This window comes from Eschrichtius robustus, chromosome 3, assembly GCF_028021215.1.
Source record: "Eschrichtius robustus isolate mEscRob2 chromosome 3, mEscRob2.pri, whole genome shotgun sequence".
Classification (NCBI taxonomy): Eukaryota; Metazoa; Chordata; class Mammalia; order Artiodactyla; family Eschrichtiidae; genus Eschrichtius; species Eschrichtius robustus.
The window spans coordinates 105,895,924-105,904,888 of record NC_090826.1 but is presented as its reverse complement, the minus strand read 5'-3'; positions in this window follow the sequence as shown (position 1 = coordinate 105,904,888).

The following is an 8,965-nucleotide window of genomic DNA, read 5'->3' as shown; positions in this document are numbered from 1 at the left end:
ATGTAATTAATAAGGTAATTAGTAAGAAGTACTTTTCTAAAACTTATTACCTAAATGAATCCATGAATCCAAAAAATGATTCTGATTTTGCTTTGAAGAAAAAAGTTCATCATGCCTTAAAAGGGATATAATATTTAAGCTCAGGGTTTTCTGGAACTTAGTTCCATTGTCTTGTCTATGAGATTTCTTCTAGCCCTAAAATGTGAAGTAACACCAACTTTACTTCTATTCTTCCCCACCCTCACGCCCACCCCCTCATCCTGGCCTCATTTTAATCTTCCAGGATACTCTGCTGTAAATGCCAAGTCTTTTCTAGGCTCAGAATCTTTGCACAGAAGATTCCTTTAACCCTCCCTTCCTCTGTCATCTAGCTAGCTCCTACTCCTCCTTCCAGGCTCAGCTTGAAACTTTCCCAGAAAATGTTTCCTGACCCCTAAGACTGGGTTAGTAGCGCCTTGGATACTACTCTGATGCAGCTTGTCTGCATCATGTTATTTATCACATTAGATTGTCATCAGGCCATTAAGGTGAAAGGGATGAGAGCACAGACACTGGAGCTTTACTGCTGCAGTTCCGAGCCCACTAGCAGGGTGAATTGGGCAAGGGTGCCTCTTACAGCCTGCCTCATAGGGTTGTTGAGCGTATTAAATGATTGAAGGATTCGTATATGGAAGCATATAGAACAAGGCTTGTTACATAGTATCATATAATGTTTGCTGATTCTGGTGTTAAATGTTATTATCTGTTTGGTCAAATTGAGCCCACAAGCTCCTTGAGAGTAGGAAGCATGTTTTATTCACTGTTGTACCCTAGCACTGTAAATATTCTGTAAATATTTGTTGAATAAATGGATTTATCTTTTCTGCTTCACTGGAACCATACTGGGGGACCTTCTTACTTGATAAACCTAGTGATGAAGCTACAACGCTTCAAAGAAAAGAGATGACGAGTGGGTGGAGGGTACCAGTTGTCTAGTCTGCTCAATGCTAAAGCAAGCTTATTCAGAAGAGGATAAAGTTTTAGTAACACCATTTAAAAAGCTGTGACTAGTGGTAAATTACAGGAAAATTAGCATGCCAATGGAAGTGATAATTGATGCTGTTGAGTGTAGACACAGTAAAAGAAAACAAATCGGTTTAACTCCATGCCCTCCTTCAACCTATGAGGAGTGAGCCATTTTCTTTTCAGTCCAACTCAGTACCCCAGTGCTGTGTCCACAATCCACATTCCTTACTTAGCATGGCTCACAATGTCATTCAAGTCCTGGGCTCATGCCTAAAAATACACTAGCCTCAGTCATTTATCATTCTGCATGACCATCCTGCCCCACCCCCTACTCTACAGCATCTCCCTCACCTGATGCCCAGCTCCTTGCTCAGAAAACCTACTTCTATTCTTGAAGACTCAGCTCTGGTGTCACCACTGGGAAAGCAATCTCTGACGATCCCAATTTCTCCTGTGCCTCGATTGCTTGCTACGTGAGCTTAGTCACAGAGTCATCTCCTCATGTGGTATTATTCTTCCACCAGATTGCGATCAGGACATGCAACTTTCATTTCAGCATCCCTGGCACCGAGCAGTGTGCATGGAAGGGAGCAAACATACACTAACACAATAAGCGTCCAACTACTGAATGAATGGTTGGATGGATGAAGGGACGGATGGATGGAACTTCACTGCTCTCTTCGTCACACTTTCACTGTGAATGTTCTTATTCTTTCTTCTTGCCTCGTGAAGCCTTAAATTCAGCCTCTGAGGACTACTTCTGAACAACCTTGGGTAAACGTGGCCTCTCAGAACCTCATTTTCCTTATTTTTGAAATAGAGATGATTAGTGAATACTAAACAAATAGATGGTTCCTGGTTTATAATAAGTTCCATGTAGATAATATCATCTGCAAATAACAGTTATGTTTCTTCATTTTTAATGTTTATACCTTTGATTTTCTTCTCTTATTGGATTGGCATAGATTTCCAGTACCAAGTGGAAGAGTAGCATGATGCTGGGCATCCTTATCTTGCTTCTAAACTTAGAGAGAGGGCATCTAAAGTTTCTCCATTAAGTCAGATACAGACTTATTTTAAAAGATTAGTGAACCAAGTATCTTTCTAATCTTTGGAGTACAGAGGTGAGTGAAATCTATACCTTGACATGTATACCCATTTTTGCTGTGGCTCACAATTTATTTTTCTTCTCTCCCCATCCTTCAGGGATAAAGGGTTCCAGGCTATATGTAGCTCAGAAAAACAAAACAAAACAAAAACAAAAAAACCCACAGTCTTGTGCTCACGCTCAGGGGAACATGTGTAGGAGGCCGACTATTTCAGAGCCAGCCCTCAGCCCAGCTAATTCTGGTGAAAGTGTCCTCTTCCCTCCACTGCCTTTGATCACATGGGAAATATTCTCACTTCCCCTCCCCCAAATTCTCCTCCAGGGAATAAGATATTCAATATCTGAACACATTCGATTTTAATGAAATATTCATTTTTACACATTATACTTTAATAGAAAGTTTACTTTAAAAAAGTGTATTCAATGGACTTGGAAGGCATTATGCTAGGTGAAATAAGACAGAAAGACAAATGCTGTGTGATATCACTTACATGTGGAATCTAAAAACACAGCAAACTAGTGTATATAACAAAAAAGAAACAGACTCACAGATATAGAGAACAAACTAGTGGTTACCAGTGGGGAGAGGGAAAGGGGGAAGGGCAGGGGATTAAGAGGTACAAACTATTAGGTATAAAATAAGCTCTAAGGATATATTATACAGAGGGGAATATAGCCAATATTTTACAATAACTATAAATAGTGTAACCTTTAAAAATAGCAAATCACTATATTGTACACCTGTAACTTATATAATATTGAACAGAAACTCTATTTCAATTTTAAAAAGTGTATCCAAGAGAGGCTGCCCACGAGTGAACACTGATGCTCCTCTCAGCTGCTTAAAAAATATTTCTTTATTAAATGTACTCAACATATATCTTTTCTGCTATAAAAGCTGAGCACTGTGCTGGATTCTTTGGACAAAACTATGAATAAGACAGTCATAGAACTTACTCTCATGGAGTTTACATGCTAATTGCAGGAGAGAAATGAAACAGGGAAAACAGAGAATAAAGTGTTTCAAATATGAAGAAAATGAAAGACTCACAGAGAAAAGGGGGAGACTATTTTAGAGAGAGTGGCCAGAGAAAGTCTGTATAAGGAAGTGACATTTAGGTTTAGGATGGGAAGGAGCTCCCCTCAGAAAGGTTGGGACTGGAGTTGGATGGCTGACTCCAGGCAGAAAAGGAGAAAAGGCCCTGATGTAGGAATTCAAGTTTTAGGACTTAACAGGAAGCAGCTACACGCCACTAGGAAACAAAACAAAACAAAACATAAGACCAAAAAACTATATGTTACCTACTAACAAGCGAATCAGGCTAAACAATAACTGTAAGGGTTGAAAATCTTTTTTTTAAGCAAAAGAACCAGTACAAGGAGGAAAACACGGCTGAGCTCTCCCAACAGTCAGGCACTGACTGATGGATGTGTCCGTGTCATTTCAATCCTAGAAGGTGGTCAGTTTGCCGCACCAGCCTAGATGATGGGATTAGAAAGCTGGCGCTGGCTGGCAACAACAGGGGGTCTACTGAGAAGAACACTTCATGGATAGCTGTCGTTCAGGTGAGTCTATCCCTGTCCTATTTTCCCCTCCCTCTTTCCTGAGAATTTTCACCATGAGAAACACCGAGAAACGTTCCGAATCTCCGAGTTTAGTCAGAATTATTTCTCTTGAAACAGGCAGAAATCCTATTCAATTAGATAAGCAAACAAATCACATTATGATGGCGGGATGGATGTAGTTGTTCATGGAACTGAAAAGAACAGGGATAGATTAGGAATGGTTGAATTGAAGACCTCAAATAAACTCTCTGTTTCGCCCTCTCTCTGCTATTCTTTTCTCTGTTTTGACTCGATGTTCAGGCTACGCCCTCCAGCATCTTCAGTTTGTGTTGTCCTTTTTTTTTTTTTTTTTAATTAATTTATTTATTTTTGGCTGTGTTAGGTCTTCGTTTCTGTGCTAGGGCTTTCTCTAGTTGCGGAGAGCGGGGGCCACTCTTCATCGCGGTGCGCAGGCCTCTCACTGTCGCGGCCTCTCTTGTTGCGGAGCACAGGCTCCAGACGCGCAGGCTCAGTAGTTGTGGCTCACGGGCCTAGTTGCTCCGCGGCATGTGGGATCCTCCCAGACCAGGGCCCGAACCCGCGTCCCCTGCATTGGCAGGCAGATTCTCAACCACTGCGCCACCAGGGAAGCCCTGTGTCGTCTTTTTAATTAGCAATTCCAACAGAGAAAGCGGGCTTCTTTTACCTTAGCTTCCGGGTCACATGCCCATGCCTGACACCCCACCCCCACCCCACCTGCCCAATCACTGGTCTGTGGGACGTGGGAGGTGCTGACTGGCATGCCTGGGTTACAGATCTAGCCCTGGAACTGGAGGATGAAGAGGTAGAGATCAATTTAACTATCTCCACTTTACTTCTCAAGAAAGATTCTTATTGGCTATTTTCCTATGTGACCACAACCGCGATGGGAATCGGGGACAGTTCCCAACTTTGGGACTACACTGCTTTAGGCTTCCACTTGCTAATGTAGTTCAGTGGTGTGGAGTCCTTCTGCACTCTATGACACTGGCCTAGGGGGGTTCTGTCTTCTAAGGAAAGGCCTTAGGTCTGATTCACTTTCCAGTCTTCAGCTTAATGACTGTCATCCTGACCTCTGCCTAGGGGCAATTTGAATCAGTTTACTGGGGGTGAAGGAGACTAACAGATTTTGGCCTCTTGATGCAAGGCTGTGTCCTAGTGGATGTGGCTCTTTTAATTAGGGTGACATGCTCTTGAGTGTCACTCCAGTTTAATTATTTTTTTTATTATTTTTAAAATTTTTATTAATTTATTTTTATTTTTGGCTGCTTTGGGTCTTCTTTGCTGCGTGCAGGCTTTCTCTAGTTTCAGCGAGCGGGGGCTACTCTTCGTTGTGGTGCGCGGGCTTCTCATTGCGGTGGCTTCTCTGGTTGCGGAGCACGGGCTCTAGGCACACGGGCTCAGTAGTTGTGGCTCGTGGGCTCAGTAGTTGTGGCTCACGGGCTTAGTTGCTCCGCGGCATGTGGGATGTTCCCGGACCAGGGTTCGAACCCGTGTCCCCTGCATTGGCAGGCGGATTCTTAACCACTGCGCCACCAGGGAAGTCCCCCAGTGTAATTATTAATAGCATCCTTACTCACGCTCAAAATTGTCCCATTTTGGATGATAAATGATATGGTCACCGTACTTAAAATGGGATTAATTCTTCCCTTCCTCAGACAGGAATGGCACAGTAGGAGGAGTCTGATGTAGACCCTGGAAACAGTCTTTCCATTATCATTTTTTTTTTTACCTTCATGCCTTTGCTGTCACTCTGGAAGGAGCAGAGCATTTCATTTTTCCAACCTGGCATGGCTCAATATATCTGATTCTTGACCATTGGAGTTTGCCAGCTAGAGGCAGAAAGAGCATCTTTTAGCCAGGCTGTAATTTCTTCCTCACTGCTTCTACACAGGCCCAGTTTGAACATCAGCATGTCTCTTTCTTTAGAACATTTATAAAAACTACAAGTAGCCCAAACCTTCAAAAATCCTGACATGTGTCAAACAAGACCTCTAAAACTCCACCCTTGAAATGCTGGGGTCTGAGACCTTTCACTCAGTTTTTTTGGTTACCATATCACAAGTATTTCCAATTCTCTCGCCTGGTACAGAGGGACCCTTTCTACTCTCACCCTTCCTCAACTTAGCCAATTGCACATTTAAGGATCTGCACTACTACACCCCATGACCAGCTGTATAGAACGCTCTTGGCTGCAAGAGATAGAACTTAACTCAAAGTAACTTAAGCCCGAAGAGAATGTTTTGGCTCATGCAGCTAAAAAGTCTGGGGGTATCTTGGCTTCAGGCATGATCAACAATAGGGTAAGGATTTGCTTGTGATTATGTTCTCTCTCTCTCTCTCTCTCTCTCTCACACACACACACACACACACCACACACCTCTTTTCTCAGCTCTGCTTCTTCTATTAGCTTATCCCTTGTACAGAAATGGAATAGATTAATTGGCAGGTGTTGATCTTGTACCCACCATGATCTGCCACTCTGTAAGCCACAAAGACTAAGGACTGGGAAGGGGGTTCTTTTCCCAAAGTTGCTGTTATCAGAAAAGGGGGAGATGGATGCTTGTGAGGGTAAGAAAAACAACAGATGTCCACCTTATACTTGAAAGCTTAAAAAGTGTAGGCGCAATTCCCCTTTTGAAAGGTGAGGATGAGAACAGTTATGTAGCCTACCTCAAAGTAAAGTTTAAAACAAAAGGCGAAGGTAAAATATTTGCTTACTTTAATAATGAAACCCAAACCCATAGTCTTAAAAGTTTAGACTCTTCTGAAGTTGCTGTGTGCTTTTGAACCTGTCGTCAAATTGGAAAACTTGACATCCATCCTCTAAAAGCTGGGGAGCCCTTCTTTCCCTCCTTTTATCTGCTTGCCTGTTACCTTCCCCTGAGGACAAGGAGGTTGGGAGAGGGCCCATGACGAGGGAGAAAGGAATGTCATTTCTGTCTGGTCTCACACTCTGCATATCTTTGCTGGGAATGTGCAGTTTATTAATTTCAACTTCAACATCTTCAGCAATGATCCGAAACAGGCATTAGTTAATTCAACAAGCATTTGTTGAATGCCTAATCCCTTATCCTTTCTCTCTTCTCTGTCTTCACCCTCTGCCTGTCTCCTAGACCTTTCCCATCAGCATTTAAACATGCACAAGGAGCTCTCATCTTAAAAGCCAAATAAACCCCCCACAAACAGAGAATCCTCCTTAGACCCTCCTTCCTGCCCAGTTACCTCCACCCGCTTCACAACCAAATTTCACACACTAAGTGTCCCTACATACTACCTGCATTTTTTCATCTCCTGTTCCCTCCTCTGGCCACTCCTGTCCTACTCCTGCTCTCCCTGGAACAAAAGAGTTTATGGAAAGAGCACCGCTTTCTGGGAACACAGACATCTTTGTTAAATACCATGTGGTAATTGTCTGTGTGATGTTAACTGGAGTATGAGCTTCTTGAGGGTAAGACATAGCTTGTAGTTAAGTTATTGATGGTTACTCTGCAGATATCTTACTGTTAAATGTTCTTTGTCTACTCCAGGCATAGTGAGTAGTTAGTGTTAAATAAATTTGTTAGAGTAACGAATTAACTTAGGTTGGCAAAATAAAATGAGGGGCAGGTTTGGTATGCAATGGAGATAGTGAAGTTTTAGGTATCATGAACTGAAATTAGAAACGTAGGAGGAGGAGAGTGTACCATATTAGAAGCAAGGCAGAAAATAGCTTCAACCAAGGCCTGGTAGACCGTGGTAAATGCTACATGCAAGTGCATAATTTTTTTTTCAAGCTGAACACTAGAAAAGGTTGCTAGATTTGCCAAACCACCATTATCAATTATCCTTTTTTGGTGGGGGGGCACGCTTTCACTGGAATGTTACCAGACTGCAAACCATTAAGGAGCAGTAATTTGTAGGGTTTGGAAAATTCAGGGATTACAGCCCCATTCATTTAGGTGGACGGTCAACACAGTGACATGCAACAGGAATTTTGGGGAGGAATGTGATCATATTTGTGTGCTTCTCATCAATTCTACACCTTAAATTAATCCAGCCCATTTTATGCCTGTGTAAGTTAAGGACCTCCAAAGAAAGAGAACTACAGCAGAAAAGCAAAGTGGATCCACTTTTCTTAAATGTAAACTAAATCCCTCCACCATAAGTTCCAATTCATGTCTTTGAAATGTGAGAGGCCAAGTGGATATGATGGGTAATTATGACCTACTACCTTGTTACTTTTCAAACACATTTTAGAGGATCCTAGAAATCCTCCTTACGTCCTATCTCCATTCACTACACTCTGATCGCTCTCCTTGTGAGAGAACACAGCTTTTAGTCATGTAGTCTCTAAGTGGCCCTTCCTTGATTTTCCCACGAGGGTCCTGGGAATTAGACAGGAATTTGTGGAGGATGTTACAGACCCTTGATAGTCTGGAAGCGGAGTTCCTCTCTGGTAGCCAATGTCCTCCTTCCCTAACCCCCTCACCCCACACGCTCGCTATACAGCGGCCACATCTGTTTTGTAGGACCCAGGAAACTGAATCCTAAAGGGGAAAGGAAAAGATAAGCAGAAAGTCCAGCAAGTTCTTCATTCAGCAGCACACGGGTTTTTACGTGTCTTCTAGTTAATTCATGTAATTTGTTTTCAATCTCTTAGTTTAATTACTTTTCTTGAAAAGATGCCTGGGACAAGGCCAACCACGGAGGGAGGAATGTCATCGGGTCAGGATCTGGGAACAATCAGCTCTTATGGTTTTAAGGATGAACCGCCAAGATCTTAAGGAACCTGAATTCCTGGTGAGCAGTCAAGTTATTTAATCCGCCCCCAGCAGGATTTCGGTGGCTTAAAACAGAAAAGGAAAAAGAAAAAGAAAATCTATTTTAAAAATCCCAGATGACCTAAAGCGAACCCACCCCCAACTTCCTCATTTCTAAAGAAAAGGCCTCTCCCCCCGCAGTCCCCCCGCACACTGCGACAGCTCAGCGGCAGGACCCCAGTTAGGGACTCCCGCGCAGGGACCCGCGCCCTCCGGGGCCGCTGGCTCGGCGTGCGCCGCGGGGCGGGGCCCAGGGTCGGATCCACGCACCGCCCCCTTCCCGGGAGCGCTTAGGGAAGGAGGCAGCGCCTCTCCTCCGGGCCTGGGGTCCTAGTCTGGCCGGAGCTGCCTCCCGGGCGCCCGCTGCTGTGGTGGCAGGAAGTCCCCGGGAACTACAAATCGAGGCATGCTGGGAACATTCCCCTGCTCCTCCCAGGAAATGTCCTTTGTCCAGCCCTACAGGAAG